Source organism: Myotis brandtii, unplaced genomic scaffold (assembly GCF_000412655.1).
Source record: "Myotis brandtii unplaced genomic scaffold, ASM41265v1 scaffold99, whole genome shotgun sequence".
Classification (NCBI taxonomy): domain Eukaryota; kingdom Metazoa; phylum Chordata; class Mammalia; order Chiroptera; family Vespertilionidae; genus Myotis; species Myotis brandtii.
Window position 1 is genome coordinate 1047675 of NW_005372121.1, and position 5143 is coordinate 1052817.

The window sequence follows — 5143 nt, forward strand, 5'->3', positions numbered from 1 at the left end:
GTTCTTTAAAAGATATTCACTTTATGGGGAATGCTATGTATGTGTTAACAGATAAACAGAAATGACATTTAATTTCAAGCTCCATTAGTACCACAGAGGGAATGGTGAGAACAAGGTCAGCCAAGATGGTAAAGGACAAAAGAATTTCATTTCCAATTACTTAAAATAGTGTATTAATGCAGCAGCTAAGATAATGTTGAACACTTGCCAACTTAAAATGGAAAGGTTTATGGGAGAGAACCAGAAAGCGTAGATATCTGAAGATCTCAAAATGCTCTGTTTTCTGTTGAAATCATTGCTTGTATAGCAAGCATTTGCATTCTATAGAACAGGTGTCTACAGTCTTCAGGCCAAATCCAGCATGCTTTCTGTCTGTGTAAATCAAGTTCTATTGAAACACAGCTATGTTCATTCCTTTATGTAGTGTCTCTGGCTACTTTCACAGTCAACAGCAGGGTGAGTAGTTTCAAAGAATCTCTATGGCCCACAAGGACTAAAAGATTTGCTATCTGGACAGAAAAAAAAAAGTTTGTCAATCTTTGGTGTAGACTAAAAATGGGGGATATACAAGTATTTTTTAACCTTATTACAATAATCCCTAAACTCTTATCACAGATTATTGGGGCATTAAAGCCAGATCCAAAAGAAAACGGCAATCAAGAGGTTGGCAAACAGCATGCCATTATTTATTAAAAGTTGCTATAGCCCTAGCCAGTTTGGCTCATGGATAGACCATCGGCCTGTGGACCAAAGGGTCCCAAGTTCGATACAGATCAAGGGGCACTTACCTCGGTTGCAGCCTCCTCCCCAGCCTGGGCCCTGGTCGGGGCATGTGCAGGAGGCAATCCATCAATGTGTTTCTCTCACATGGATATTTCTTTCTGTCTTTCCCTCTTTCTTCCACTCTCTCTGAAAATCAATGGAAAAATATCCTCAGGTGAGGATTAAGAAAACAAAAAACTTGCTACATTTAGGTTGAAATGACTAATAGTTAATGAAAAGTATTTCCTCCCACTCTACTATTCTGCCACATAAAGAAAAATATAATAAAGTCAGTCAGTATTCTTTAGGTTGTATGTGATAGCAAAGACTCTCAAACTTGCTTAAGAAAAAAAACAAGAGGGAGTTTTTTGGCAAATAAAATAAAAGGAAATCAGAACCTGGGAATTTAAACAGCATTCTCTTTCTTTATGGCCCTCTCTGTCTCCCTCCCTTCCCCTCTCTACTGAGACTGCAATGCAGTCCTTCTTTTTGTGCCTTCTTTCATTCCTTCCTGCAGCAACTGGGTTTTCTCTGTGTCATGGGGAGCATGACCCCTGACAGCTACAGATGTACATTTCCTGTCCTCCCCAGAGCAACCAGAAAACGTATTTCTTGTCCAGTCTCAGCACAGAAATCCCAGAAGACAGAGTGCAATGATTGGTTTGGAGGTCACCCCTGTGTTTACAAGGTTAGGCCTTTCTACACATGAAGAACTAAAGAGGAAATGGTGCTAGAACAGAGGACAATCCATGGATAAGCATGTAGCCTAACCATGTTCCTCCACCATAACAATTGGACCTCCCACGTGGTCATACAACCCAAGGAAATTGGAAGAGAATAGTGCATCTTTTCCTCTGTTGAGGCAGGTCTCTTGTAAATGGGAATGGATTATTTAATACTAGAGGTCCGGTGCATGAATTTGTGCATGGGTGAGGTCTCACGTGGTGGTGGTGGTGGGGGGGGGGCGGGGTTGCGATCGGCCCTCCCAGCATGTGGTGGGATGCCCTTGCAGGCCCGGGATCCTGATCCTTCCTGCTGACATTCACACTGGTTATTGGGAGCCACCTGGCGGCTGCTTTCATATTGTTTCTTCCTTGCTGAGTGTCTAGGGAGGGGAAGTGGCTGTGGTGCTCGAGGTTGACTTCCAGGAGACCAGTAGCACTGTCAGGATTGTGATGGCAGCACTGGTCTGTCAGTTCCTGGCCCATTCTTTGGAGATTGGATCTGCAGGACTACTGAGGGAGTGAGTGGTTTGCATTCTATAGAACAGGTGTCTACAGTCTTCAGGCCAAATCCAGCATGCTTTCTGTCTGTGTAAATCAAGTTCTATTGAAACACAGCTATGTTCATTCCTTTATGTAGTGTCTCTGGCTACTTTCACAGTCAACAGCAGGGTGAGTAGTTTCAAAGAATCTCTATGGCCCACAAGGACTAAAAGATTTGCTATCTGGACAGAAAAAAAAAGTGGGAAGGGTCAGTCAGCTGAGCAGCGCTTCTGCTGTGAGAGTGCACTGGCCATCAGGGGGCAGCTCCTGCATTGAGTGTCTGCCCCTTGGTGGTCAGATGGGGGATATACAAGTATTTTTTAACCTTATTACAATAATCCCTAAACTCTTATCACAGATTATTGGGGCATTAAAGCCAGATCCAAAAGAAAACGGCAATCAAGAGGTTGGCAAACAGCATGCCATTATTTATTAAAAGTTGCTATAGCCCTAGCCAGTTTGGCTCATGGATAGACCATCGGCCTGTGGACCAAAGGGTCCCAAGTTCGATACAGATCAAGGGGCACTTACCTCGGTTGCAGCCTCCTCCCCAGCCTGGGCCCTGGTCGGGGCATGTGCAGGAGGCAATCCATCGAAGTGTTTCTCTCACATGGATATTTCTTTCTGTCTTTCCCTCTTTCTTCCACTCTCTCTGAAAATCAATGGAAAAATATCCTCAGCTCCTGCGTTGAGTGTCTGCCCCCTGGTGGTCAGTGTGCATCATAGTGACAGGTCATTCCGGTCGTTCTGGTCATTCTGGTCGTTCATGTAGTTCTGGTCGTTTGGTCACTTAGGCTTTTATATATAAGACTAGAGGCCTGAAAAGTATTTCCTCCCACTCTACTATTCTGCCACATAAAGAAAGATATAATAAAGTCAGTCAGTATTCTTTAGGTTGTATGTGATAGCAAAGAACCTCAAACTTGCTTAAGAAAAAAAACAAGAGGGAGTTTTTTTGGCAAATAAAATAAAAGGAAATCAGAACCTGGGAATTTAAACAGCATTCTCTTTCTTTATGGCCCTCTCTGTCTCCCTCCCTTCCCCTCTCTACTGAGACTGCAATGCAGTCCTTCTTTTTGTGCCTTCTTTCATTCCTTCCTGCAGCAACTGGGTTTTCTCCGTGTCATGGGGAGCATGACCCCTGACAGCTACAGATGTACATTTCCTGTCCTCCCCAGAGCAACCAGAAAACGTATTTCTTGTCCAGTCTCAGCACAGAAATCCCAGAAGACAGAGTGCAATGATTGGTTTGGAGGTCACCCCTGTGTTTACAAGGTTAGGCCTTTCTACACATGAAGAACTAAAGAGGAAATGGTGCTAGAACAGAGGACAATCCATGGATAAGCATGTAGCCTAACCATGTTCCTCCACCATAACAATTGGACCTCCCACATGGCCATACAGCCCAAGGAAATTGGAAGAGAATAGTGCATCTTTTCCTCTGTTGAGGCAGGTCTCTTGTAAATGGGAATGGATTATTTAATACTAGAGGTCCGGTGCATGAATTTGTGCATGGGTGAGGTCTCACGTGGTGGTGGTGGTCGGGGGGGGGGGGATGCGATCACAGCCCCCCGCATGTGGTGGGATGCCCTTGCAGGCCTGGGATCCTGATCCTTCCTGCTGACATTCATGCTGGTTATTGGGAGCCACCTGGAGGCGGCTTTTATATTGTTTCTTCCTTTCGGAGTGTCTAGGGAGGAGAAGTGGCTGTAGTGCTCAAGGTTGACTTCCAGGAGACCAGCAGCACTGTCAGGATCGTGCTGGCAGCACTGGTCCATCAGTTCCTGGCCTGTTCTCTGGAGATTGGCCCTGCAGGACTACTGAGGGAATGAGTGGCTGCTGGGAAGGATCAGTCAGCTGAGCAGCGCTTCCGCTGTGGGAGTGCACTGGCCATCAGGGGGCAGCTCCTGCGTTGAGTGTCTGCCCCCTGGTGGTCAGTGTGCATCATAGTGACAGGTCATTCCGGTCGTTCTGGTCATTCTGGTCGTTCATGTAGTTCTGGTCGTTTGGTCACTTAGGCTTTTATATATAAGACTAGAGGCCCGGTACACAAAAATTTGTGCACTGGCGGGGGGGGGGGGGTCCCTTCACTGGAGCAAGCAAGCCTCCTGTTCACTTCAGCTGCCTGGCTGCCGGCCGCCATCTTTGTTGGCAGTTAATTTGCATATCACCCTGATTAGCCCATGGGAAGCGTGTCGGAGGTACAGTTAATTACCATGTTTGTCTATTATTAGGTAGGATATCCTGTTTCATTTTCTAGATTTCACAGCTCCATTCACCTGTTTCTCACGAACTTCTTTTTTCTTGATGTTACAATTGACACTTCAAAGAAGACAGACATACACTATTACATCTTCCTCTGACCATATCTTTCTCGGGTCAAATAATTCCAATTTTGTAGTTCCTCCTCAAAACCCTATGACTGAGACTTCACTTTTTCCTTTTTATATATATACTAGGGGCCCGATGCACAAAAATTTGTGCACTGGGGAGGGGGTTCCCTCAGCCCAGCTTGCCCCCTATCACATACTGGGAGCCCTAGGGGATGTCCTACTACCTGCTCCATGCTCCCCTTGGGGAGCGGGCCTAAGCCACAGTCTGGCCTCCCTTTGTGGGAGTCGACCGGGCTGATCAGGGGAAGGCACCAGCCCCATCACCGCACTGTTGCAGCCACTGCCAGTCACCACAGCCACCAAGGTTTTTTCATCAACATGGACTCCAGTCCCTTTACCATGAAAAAATGACAACTTTCTTTAGGCATTTTCAAGAAGTGTCTTTCATAGGATATGACATTTCTTTCTTTCTTTATCCTCACCTGGGGATATGTTTCCATTGATTTTTAGAGAATGTGGAAGAGAAAGGGAAAGACAGAGAGAAACATCAAAGTGAGAGGAACACTTTGATTGGTTGCCTCCTGCATGAGCCCTGACCTGGGCCGGAGCCAGGGAGGAACCTGCAACCTAGGTACATGCCCTTGGTCAGAATTGAACCCAGAATCTGCGTTGGGCAGGCCGAGGCATTATCCACTGAGCCAAACTGGCTAGGACAGGATATGACATTTCTTAACCCTCCAGCAGCAGACCTTCATTTTTTTCTCCAGGAGTGTGGTAAAAAAA